The sequence below is a fragment of the Zosterops lateralis genome (assembly GCF_965231275.1).
Source record: "Zosterops lateralis genome assembly, chromosome: 7".
In the NCBI taxonomy this organism is placed as follows: Eukaryota; Metazoa; Chordata; class Aves; order Passeriformes; family Zosteropidae; genus Zosterops; species Zosterops lateralis.
Genome location: NC_139767.1, coordinates 11,333,948 through 11,346,156, shown reverse-complemented (window position 1 = coordinate 11,346,156; position 12,209 = coordinate 11,333,948).

Genomic DNA, 12,209 nt, shown 5'->3' with positions numbered 1-12,209 from the left:
TCCCCACTTTGGTTTGTGGTTCCTATTGCCTTTGTCACTTTGACCCTTCATCTCCCATCTGTGGGATTCTTGCCTTTAGTGTATTTTTTTTCATCTAAATATAGCAGCTCTTCAGTCTTTTTGTCTCTCTGCTACAACCTTGGCTGCCTTTAATGGATCCTGCATGAAATCAGACCTAGTTTGCATTCTAATCAACTTTGGTGACTTATGCTTTTAATTAATCCTTAATATTTCTCTAGTCTCCATGGATGGTGCATTATAAAACCCATTTATATGTGTCATTGTGGTTTCAACTTCAGGGGAAAAAATGTCTCACAAATGGTATATATACAAGAAATATATGCAATTTATCATAAAGCATTATGATTTTATTCTCTCCAGCTGGAGTAGCAGACAAGCTAATATGTTTTTCCAGTTGAAAAAGTTCCATGTGATTTATTATTCCACAAGGAGCAGGGGTCCAACAAGGCCCCTACTTGGATACTACCTCTATGGGATTGTCAACATATTGTGACTTGCTGGATCTGAGTAACCCCTCTCCAAAACCACAGCAGGCCTCTGACTGCCTTGCATGCAAAGATTTAACAGGTTAATTGACCAAGTCATACTCACTTCAATAGCCCCTTTGTGCTCCAAATTTGACCCACAGAAGAGCTCTGAAAGTTTAGAGCACAATGTAAGTGGTAGGTATTACTGGGTCACATTTTGAGGTTCAGAATCAGTTGTTACTTAATGTTTATTCAGGTTCTGTTAAAGGGGAGCACTGAATCAAAAACCAAGGAAGGACCTCCAAATTTCATCCAATATTAATAATTTGATGTTATCAATTCAATTTAATGTTCTATGACATCTTTTACTCTTGTCTGAGTATCACTCCAAATAAAAGATATTCAACTGTCACTTATAAAGTGTGATTTATTGCTAGCCAACCTACTCATTTGATAGTTGAATGAACCAAGAAGTTTCTATGAGGATTCTTGAAACAATCTTTCACTTCGGTCATATTTATTGCCAGTTTCTGACTGTATTTAACAATAATTAGAATAATCACTCCAGAAGTGACATCTGGAAAAATGCATATCCTAAGAATATTCATACACCAGCAACTTCTTTTAAGACATAAAGATCTTTTCCCATCATATCAAGCATGTAGAATTGGCATTAAGTATAACCTGCAAGTGGTTCAGAGCAGTGAGTTTTCTTCATACCTATAAGATTAGTTCTTTAAGCATTTCACATCTCCTACTAAGTATGTTTTATTAAAATATTTGTTCTCATTTTTTATTTGGAATAGAAGAGTTAAAAGATAAGCTGGGCAGTAAAATTCTGAACTTATCATCTAAAACACTTGGTCACAGGAAAATAATACAAGAGAAATTAAGGGCCCCACTGCCATTACTGCCACTAAGATTTCATCTTCTCTGCCAGCTCAGCAGTTTGCAACACCAGGACGAAAAGCATATTTGTCAGTCTTGTGGTTTTCAGATATTATTTGTTTGGTAAAGTAAAGCAATGCTCATTTCTACATGTTAAAGACTAGGAGACACACCTTCTCTCAGCTGAGGGAGTGACATTCTAGCCAGGAAAGAAAACTTGAACTTGTTAAGACCAGTGGCACAGGGGTATATTATAAATCTGACCTAAGTGTCTCATTTCTCAGTCACAGTCAGTATTGATGGTTAAGAAGGAGTGAAAGAAGAATGAAGAATGAAAAATGAAAATGGGCAGTGTGGCTTCTCCACTAAAGTCTCCCAGTTTCCAGGACTGCGCAGCTTGAGCACCTTCCTTCTGGCAGGGTGGAAATTATCAGGATGAAGATCTTAGTCTTTCAGGGTTTGAACAAGGGAAAAGGCGAACAGCACCCAAGTGTGTCACTTTATATGGGTGACAACTCCCAAAATCCAAATAATTGCCTGGATTAAGGCCAGGCTCCTCAGCCCCTTGCAGAAACTGAAACATTAAAGTGTAAGAGGAAGATGGAGGATAATTTCTTAATCCTGGCTGATTTTACTCTGAGGCTGCCAGAGTTTGAAAGAAGGCAAGCCTAAACTGTGTTATGATCTCAGTGGTTACTCAAAGGTATCATCTAGAGAAACACTGGGCCAGACTGGAGATCTTTTTCATTCCACTTCTGCAAACTTCAAAAGAACTTTAACAAGTTATGCAAGCATTATAATATTTCAGCCTAAGGTAAATGAAGCTCAGAAAGAAAACTTACTTGCAGTTCAATCCTAGGAAAGGAAACAACCCAGCTTCAGGATTTAACCCCTTTAAAAGCAGCTGACTTTATTGAGGAGAATTTTATCCCCAATTCCTGAACACATTAAATATATAATCATTACTGAATCATTATTTCTTGCATTTTTTCTTAGTCAAGAGACCAAAAGAAGTCTGGGATTCAGAAAGTCTTCAATCGAGAAGAAACATGCTTTCAAAACCATCAGTGAAATAAATCAGAAAAATATTGTCAGAAGTGCAAGATAAATTGAGGTGAGAAACACTTTTCTGTATCAACCCAAAATTTGTACTTGCAAAATTAAACAACAACAACAACAAAAATTATTGCATATAGTCACAGGTAACAGTCAAATGTAGAAAGCTTGGGGCTTGCTAATACGCAAGGCAGAAATATTTCATAATAATTTGCAATACATACAAAAAATATACAAATTAAAGAGCCAAACTATGTAAATCAAACACAGAGCTGCTCTCAGCAGCAAGTTACCCAAAGATTTCAGTGACAACAACTTATATCAGTATAAAGTTCTCTCCATTTCCAAAATTCTTGTTCTGAAAGTCTTTTCACTTGCTTTAACAAAATCCAGCACTTTTGTCATTTGCACAAAAACATTTCCTGTTTGCTATGTAGGAACTGAAGCAAGGAGTCATGTAAGTGCCAGTCAGCTCTGCTATCTGAAACACTGGGGAAATACATTAAAATAACTCAGCACAGTCTAGACGGGCTCAGCACCATCTGCCTTAAAACTTGTGGTTCAGGCATACCCAAAAGCATGAGTTTGTTTTCAAACAATAATATATTTCAGAAATGATTTGCTTACCTTTGATTTTTTTGAGTGTTTGCTGTTTAGTCAAACATTCCCATGATGAATAATTTTTTTACTAGTTTTGAAAAACTAGAAGCAACATTTCACCTGGTCATAGCTGCCAAGGAGCTAGAAGTTGAAAAAAATATAACATAGTGCAAAAATCATAGTAAAATTGAGAGAGTGAACAAAACTGAACTGAATGGAGGAAGGTGTGATATGTCCCTAAGTTAAACATTAAAAAAATAGAAAAAATAAATAAAAAAGAAAAAAATAGAAAATCAAGAGGTTTATAGTCTTGTTACTACTTGCGCATTAATAATATTAAGAATCAGCTTTCTGAGAGAACAAAAGTGGAAAAAATCCTGTCTTTACTGTACTATTAAAAACTAAGTTAGTCTATGAAAATAGATGGGATGCAGAAGAGAATTCCAGAACAGACTTAGCCCATCCTGGCAGGTGTGTCTCCAACATTGCTGAGGGAAGTTCCTGAGCCTCCCTCAAAACTCCAGCATTTCAAACCCTGTATAATCAAAAAAATCTTTCCTCTTATCAAACTTCTTTTTTCCTTGTTGTATATTAAATTAATTTCCCATGCCCAGCGGAAGGACAACTTATCACTGTTCTTTTTAGAACAATTTCTATATTTTCATTTTTATCTCCATTTTGCTTTTCTTCTTTTTTTTTTTTTTTTTTTTTTTTTTTTTTAAATAAGAAGTCCCTTTCCTCACTTTATCTCATTAGCTGTATTTTCTTAGCTTTCACACTATCCCAGCCTCTCTAGGCTCAGGTTCTTTGTATAGTTCTCACAGAAAACTTGTAACCTACTTTATATATACACCCAAAAAAGTACATAGATAAACAACAACAATTAAACCAATCAAAACCAACCCCATTACATTTTAACATATTTATATTAACTTGTCAGTTAACAGTGTCATCACTGCCAAAAAGCTTCATGACACCTCCACAACGACCTTTCTCTTTTACTGCAGTACTTTTTTCAATTACATTTGGTTGAAGAACTTCACTGATGCCTATTCTGTGGCACACCTTACATTTAAGACAATATACAAAACTCTTGGATAATATCACTACTAGTTCTGAATTTTAAACATTTTAAAATGGAATATGGCGTTTCTTCTAAAGGTGATGACATTTGGAAAGTTTTTAGCATTTTCTTCTCAGAAAGAAGTCTTGGGAGAAGCTCAAAAGTCTGGAGCCAGAGATGCCAAGGAAAGGAAAAGAGATCAAAAGGCTTCCTTTCCCCAGATCCAACAAGTATTTGTAGTATTTTTGCAGGTGAAGGGGGCAAATTGTATGACTAATTTCACTCCATGTGAGAACAGAACACAGTAATTAATTTTTTTTTTAACCTAAAAATGTGAAAAGAAAGGCAGAAAAGCTGTTGGGGGAGATCATAAACTGACCTGAGAAGATGGAATCAGCCACAAAGAACTTCTGAAGCTGGGCAAGGAGACTGCAGCAGAGTAAGAGTTCCCAGTGGGTCAGTGCAAGGTTGGGGTTGTTCCTGCAGGCAAATAAGGGTTACAAAGGCTCCTTAGAACTGTGAATTAGGGAGTGAAATTGGCATCCAGCTGCTCCAAACCACTAACCTGAAAAAATTGTTGTGCAAAGATGAGGATGGATGTGGGATGTCAATTTTAATAAAGACATTGAGAAACTGAAGGAATTAAGTGGGTTCCAGTCATAGGGAAATATGATAGTGAAAGCAAAAGTAAATTGCTCACAATTGCTCCAAGAAAAATACAGAGTATATGCAAATATGCAGTGACACAAAGTCTAGAGCTAGGCATTATACCCAGCAATTTGATTAAAAACTAGACACACCTTGTCTGGTAGGGATGTAATGGGGATACAGCATTGTCCCAGAATCTCACTATAATGATTTTGACAACTGAAATGAAGTGAGAATGTTCTGTGTGCCTGCAAAGGCCGTGATCTGCCAAGACAGGAGCAGATGTCTGTCATAACAGAGATGATTTGGAAGTGCTGGGTAGAAAAGCAATCATAAAAGACAGAAATTTGAAAGACATTTGGTGACTGAACAAAGAGGGATAATAACTTTTTTACTGGTCCTAAATTAATAGTTTTTGAAGAACCTGTGAAAACCTACCAGGAGTACCAAGAAGAATGCCAGGCTAAGCAAAAAAGATTTTGCTTGTAACATAAGCAAATATAGGCCTCAGAATGCTAGTGAAAAACATGACAGAGATCATAACATTGCTGAATAGGCTGAGGAGTCTCAGCAGCAATGAAATGTGGCAACCACCTCAGGAAAACTGAGTATTAGATGTCTCTACAGTGAGAAAATGATTTCAAAGAAAATGGAAAATCTGAATTTTAAACTAGGATATACAAAGATAAAATAATAATAATAATAATAAAGTGGTATGATTTGGGGTTGTGGTGGGTCTGACTGGCATGGAGTTAATTTCTCAGAGCAGCCCACACACACAGTGCTGTGTTTTGGCTCTGTGGCTACAACAGTGCTGACAACACACCAATGTTTTGGCTGTTGCTGAGCTGTGCTTGCACAGTGTCAAGGCCACCTCTGCTTCCACTATACCCCACAGCCAGGCTGAGGGTGGGCAAGAGGCTGGGACCAGACACAGCTGGGACAGCTGGCTCAGAGTGACCGGAGGGATAGTTAATGTGATGTATACTCAAGTTCAGAAATAAAAACTGGGATGAAGAAGAAAAAGATGGGGGTGTGTTTTGGCTTTGAGAGTGGATGCTTAGAGACCGGCTGGGCACTGCTCTGCCTGCAGGAGGTGGTGCCATCTCCTTTGCCTCACTTGTTTCCCCCTACCCCATTCTTTTCTTCACCTATTAAATTGGTTTTTATCTCCACTGTAGAGTTCTTTCGATTTCGTTTTTCCTATTTTCTCCCCACTGTGAGGAGCTGCTGCAGGAAGTGTCAGCACTGCTGGCTGGGGTCAGGTGCTGGTTAGAAGAGGCACTGTACTTAGTACAGTGCTTTCACAGAGCTTACTTTGCATCAAAAGGGAAAAGAATAAATCCAACTTCAGTCTTTGCATTTACCACAACTACCTAGAGCTGCAACCACTATGACAGGCAGAACAGCATCTGCCTGGAATTTCTTTACCCAGTTGAAGAATCCTTCAGTGTCCAATACTACACAGTTTCAGGAGCACTCTGTCTACATATGTGTCTATTATAAAACAGTAAGACATAAATGTAGCCACTAATGTCAATCACTTACATTTGGCACCCTGAGCCAGCCTCCAGCTCCTTGCTGAATGCAGCAAGTGGAGGCTGGTGCTGGTTCTGTGGCACTTAGAGAGCCCATTTCACATTCAGGTTGCACATCACGCACTCCTGGAGAACAAACCAAGCTCTCCCTTTTCTGCCCTGGTTAACTGAGCAGTTGGTTCCACTGGAGACCTGATAAATGGGGGATTTCTGCTCATATCCTCCAGTTATATTTTTCAGGAATATATAACCTAATCTTAAAAAGCATACATAACAGCTGATTTTGCCATCTACATTTTAATGATATTTAAATACTGCTAGTCTCTGGGACTGATGGAACTCATTACCAAAGGACATTATATATTAAACAAATTCATATTTATTTTAACTGGTTTAAAATACCTGTGTTTCAGTCTCATCAGATAACTGCAGTTCTGTTAGTTTAAAGAATAGGTAAATTCTAAAAATAATAAGATTTAAAAATCCAATGTCATGCAGAATTTCTTGGCACATGAAAAAATCCTGAGTATTACACTAGACTCAGTCCAGTGAAATAGAAAAGTTTTTCCATTTACAGTCCTGTACTGTCATATGGATCTCAATTTAATTTCCAAGGAAGTGAAACTGCAGAGCTGACAGACTGTGTGTGTCTGGGTCTTATCCTGATTTACCCTTTTTATGCCTTCTGCAAAATTTCTGCAAAATGGCAAAGGCAAATATTAAAGTGAAATCTAATCCATCTACTCCTCAAACACCAGTTCTAATGCAACACAAGTTCTAATTGAATTAGTAACTGACTTCTAAGCAGCCTTATGGGCCCAAGTTAGAAATAATTCCTGCCAGTGCTAAATAAGATGAAGCTTCTGGTTTGATATTGATTTATTTTCCAGGAAAAGAAGGTATATTTGGTTTGTGATTTCTGACACAGAGTAGACACTATATCATCTGGTTTTGATACAATGGTGGAACTTTGGCTACTTCCCTTTCCCCTCTCACAGGGTTCCCCTCTCACCTGGCTTGTCTGGTGAGGTTATAGAGGTTCTCTCTTTCCGTCACGTTGAATTACCACCCAAACCATAGAAGCATTTTTCTAAAACAAAGACCTACTAAAAGTTAGCTTCTCTAGGAGAACTGTTTTGTGCTTGTATCATCTTTCCTTGCAGATCTTGGTATAAATATTAGACAGAGACAATTATTGTTGATCTGTTTATCAGGATTCAAGAACACAATGAAGAATGGGACCTGGGAATCCTCACTCCCTGTCAAAATTATGCATTTTTAGAGAAACAGTTTGTCCTTTCACTTGAATATACAGGTGACATAGAGAACCAGGACATACATATTTAATAGATTGTCTAAGAAAGGAAAGATTTTTTTTTTTTTTCATATGTGAAAGTGATAGCAGATTAGATTAGGAGAAGATGCTGGAAAGAACAGGTTCTTGGCTGCTGGCTGGGTCAACGTACATGTGCTTATTTTTCTACCATTCCCAATGAAAAGGTCACAGGCAAGAGATTTAACCACATCTTCTCCCAGAGACCCTCCGTTAATCATGATTATCAATTCATGAGTTCATGATAAGCCTCTTTTTTGTTCAATCTGATTTTTTCTCCCCCTTGTTTAGAAGTTGAATTAAAGCATAATTACTTGCATTATGCCACTTGTGACAGTATGAGCTGATTAGCTTGTAAAGCACTGATTAGTTTGGGGCTACCTTAGGAGAAAGCTATGAATTATAATGAAATTCAGAGATAAGCCTGGAGAGGTACTTACGGTATGAACCAAATGAATTTTATATATAATTCAAAATGAGAGTATTTCATAATTGCAACCTATTATAAATGGATGAAATGACACCATATGACAGATTATGCTAATCTCATACCCAAACAAGTAGCATCATTTCACAACCAATAAATCTTTCTGTTCTCTGGTGCAGCAGCTTTGTGTCCCAAAGTGTCCCAAACTGTCCCTCCCTCCCCAGCACACTCCAGCTCCCAGCGATGGGTTCACTCCATACCTGGCTGATGGGAGAACTCCCACTGGTTCCACCATAAACATTTTGATGGAACCAGTGGGTTACTTCGTGGCATGTCAACAGAGATCAAACTCAAACTAGAACATTTTGCATTTCATAGCCGACTGCTCAGCTCACTGAACCACTGGTGTTCTCAGGCCAGGGCACAATGGGTGGGCTCACCATAGCTCAGTGGGGTATCTTCTGCATGTCCTACTGGGTAATGAGATTTTGGAACAGAAAACAGACTCATAGCTTTTAGTGCCTTTTCAGCACGTATGAGTAGGAGAATTCAATTCTCAGCAGTTTTCAGAACTGCCCAAATATGAATACCATAATTTATTACTAAGACTCCATTCTAGAAAACGGTAATCTATTTATTCCAGTTAAGCTGAAGTTAATTTTGCAGGATGCGATCCAACAGGTTTTTCATGAGTCTACTCCCCTTAATAAATTTAATGAATTGATTTACATGCTTTTGCTGCTAGCATTGGGGTAAGATAAGGCAGTATCTTCTGAGAGGGAGTATCAGCTTGTGCGAAAGAATGCAGATGCACTGATGGTTTTGGAATGTGGTAGATTTACAGCAGCTGAATAACTGACTGTCCTCCAGCAAAACTGTTGCAAAGGTCACAGATGCACACATCCAGAAGAACATCCAACAGTGCTCACACTTGATTGCAAGCTGGATTCCTCACAGTTGCTAAACTCAGGGTGATCCACATCATATCACACAGCACAGACCATTGTGAATGGACTAACTGCACACACATACAGTGTAACCTGGGTTACATTACTACTAAATCAGTCTTTTCACTTGGGCCTGTGATTTGATTGCAAACTGCAGTTGAAAAATGTGTCATGAGGTGCTTGGTTTACATTTACAGAAATCAGATTTGTTTTAACAGCTTTTTCCAACTACAGCTTATAGTATGGAACTGGAATGGTATACTTCTGAAGTGTTTTTCATCCACTATTTATTATTTTTCACTAAAAGCTTTTCTGGAAATGTCTTTCAATCCGACAGCAGATAAATTATCTTTAAAATTGCTTTACTTTCTAAACACAAGTATGGCATTCAGTGATTTCAACTGTTTATGTAGCATTGTATATTCAGAAATCAATGCATGATCTGAGGTTCTTCCCCTTTCTAAAATGATGATGTCAGTTTTCAATTTTGTTGGAAAAATCTACTACTCCATTAGAAAGTCAGCAAGAAAATGAACATATTGATAATCAGAAAATGAACACATTGATAATCTATAAATTTAATTTAATTATTTTGGGCTGGATACAAATCACACAAGTGAATTCAGTGGACTTTGGCTGACACCATAAGCCTCATTTGGTTTTCTACTTTAAGTTATTCTCCACACAGAATCTTTTGCATTTTTTAATATCATTAAGCACATAACATAGAGGAAGTAAAGGATTAATTTTTCAGTATGATATTGCATACAGTTGTGAAGGAGATTTTATAGAATAATAAAATCACATGATAACTGGTAAAATATAATAAGTCAGTCTCCCTCTGTCAGCACAATTACTCCTGTTTCAAATCAGAAATTCTTTCTGTATTCTTATAAGCTCAAATGGATTCCTGCTAGATGCCTGCCCTTTTTATTTCCCTAAATGGACACATATTTTTCTTGTTACACTCTCTGTCATAATAGTCATAGCAGAGTAAGGAAAGTGTTTTGCTTGTGTGTTGTTTTTTTTTACTAAGTATTTTGTCCTCTTAGAAATCCCTTAAAGAACAGCAAAAGAAAACATCTACCAAGAACAGCAACCAGAGGAGAAAAGCCATGGGCTCAGAAAAAGAATGGTTCATGCTCAATGGGCCTAATTTGTCAGTGGATTTTCTTATGGCCAGAGAGATAACCAAGAGTTCTGAAGGAGCCTCAACCTGTATTATTTAGTCATAAGGAATTCTGCATGGTGGACAACTTAGAGTAAACACACCAGAGGAAAGCACAGTGCATAAATCAGATGAAGGACAAAACCATCAAGAGTCCAACATCAAAGATCATCATCAGCAGCTATGGTAGAAACTGTTCTTGAAATTCAGTATTTTGTGCCTTGGTATGTAGAAGAGCCCTTTGTCCTTCAGTGAGTTTTAAGGGTTATCTGAAGGACACATTCTTCTCTGCTATTTTTAAGAATCCAATGCTAGTTACACATCCTGTTCTCAGGTCTTCAGAGGAAACAAAGATAGTCTCAGTTCAGTAAGTTTACAGCTACCCTGCAAAGACAGTGCACATCACCAAGCAATCTTCTTTGCATAATTCCCAGCTCAACAACAGACTCTCTGTGTTTATCATTAAATTACATTGTCAATCAAAGCCAAAATTCTTAAGCCTTATCAGTTACTCCAACTGGATTTCAACTGATCATCCTCTATCCTTGTGCATCATTTCACTATCAACAGCACAACCCTTCAATCCAGAGGAAGAGGAGTACTCAGAGGATATTAATGTACTAAATTCCCTTCAGCATATTTCATTAACAAGCTCGTTTGCTTGTCTGCCACGTAATCCTTGGTCCGGGAAACAAGCACAAATGCAGCCCCATAGCTTCAAAGCACACATTAAGCCATCTAAGTAAACACAGATACAGTAAGGTAAACATTTAGCAGGAAATGCACACTATTGCCAGGGCACATGGTCCTAGTGAAGATAATTTTTTGCATACTTCTATGGTCACTGATATGCTGCATATATACTTGCAACAACACCCATGTACTTAGCATAGCTCAACACACACGTATAACTCTTGGGAAAACAGAAATAGAAGATTTATTACTGACCTGTACTACGTCTCCTATTTGCTCCTGTAACCTTCCTTCCTTTTGTTTAACATGAAATAATGTACTTTTACTAGCAAACCAAAAAGTTCACACAGCAATACTCTGATGTAAGCAGCAAGGTCTGCATGTGCAGAACACTTGTGAATTACCAGAAGAGCAATCAGACTTTTCAGAACCTTTCACAAGAACCACATGAATCCTGGGTTTATATGGTTTATGTCCCCTGAGCATTACATAATGCATGGAATAAACCATGTTTATAACCACAGTTGGGGTACAGGTCAGGCTCTGATAAATCAACACCAAATTTTACTGAATGTATCCAAACACCATGGTGAGCTATCTTCCTCCCTGTTACTTGCCACATTTAGCCCATCTTACTCCTTTACAATATTTTGTGGCTTATTCTCCTGCACATCTCTGCTCAGTGTTTTATTCCTAACCCAATGTTTTTCTGCACAGTCCCTCTCATGCTCTGTAATTTAAACTAAAAGCTGTAGCAATCACTCTAGCAAATTTTCACAGGGAAAAAAAACTTCTGCCAGGTCCCTGGAACCACAGTAGCCAAATTACTTGACAGTCCTGGAGTGAGAGCAGGATAACTGGAAATGTCATGTCCTCCTCAGCCTTTGGAACAAGGGTGTCATAACTGGGCCTCAGAATCATTTACCGGTGTGATTGTTCTAATTTGAAAGCCATGCCTCGTTTGGCAGGAAGATACAAAGACCATTCAGCTAGGTATTGAGGTTATCTTGAGGTCTATAGACTTCTTAGCAAGAAGTCTGTGACCTATTTTCTTCAGAAATCACCAACCAAGCAGGATTTCACAAAGCCATTCCCTCCCTCCTTGGAAGCACCGGTGCTAGATTTGCTTCAGTTACACTGTACCGGGGGATCTCACATCAGTATCACAGTCTTTCCAAATGTTTACAGCAGGATTTCAGTTTTATCAGTTAGTTATGTCCTGACTGGACAGAAACTTCAAACAAGTTACCCATTTATTTGCTGCACAGTACTCACAATACTTTGTAAAAAAGTTGAAACAAGAATCTCAGCTTTTTTTCCTCCTTTTCCCTTGTACACTCAGCTTTTGAAGCTGTGTGCT